This window comes from Cicer arietinum, chromosome 6 (assembly GCF_000331145.2).
Source record: "Cicer arietinum cultivar CDC Frontier isolate Library 1 chromosome 6, Cicar.CDCFrontier_v2.0, whole genome shotgun sequence".
Lineage (NCBI taxonomy): Eukaryota > Viridiplantae > Streptophyta > Magnoliopsida > Fabales > Fabaceae > Cicer > Cicer arietinum.
The window spans coordinates 27,448,469-27,448,758 of record NC_021165.2 but is presented as its reverse complement, the minus strand read 5'-3'; positions in this window follow the sequence as shown (position 1 = coordinate 27,448,758).

Genomic DNA, 290 nt, shown 5'->3' with positions numbered 1-290 from the left:
TAGCTATCAAGTGTAGATGAAAGAAAGCTCTCAAGTCCATGAAATCTGAGATGATTCTGAAACGTGAATTCAACAATATCAAAGTATGCAAAATCCATAGTTCTCGCCTCATGGATTTTTCTCTTTGCAAAGTCTGCTGGTATAGAGGGTTGTGCCTCCTTTTCCTTTGGTGCGAGGACTTTCTTGGGAGGGGGTGAAGAATTAGGTTTCTTCTTCCTCTTTTGAGAAATTTCCTTCATGGCATCAGCCTTGAATTTCTCTGTTGTGGGTTCCTTACGTTTCTTAGTCTT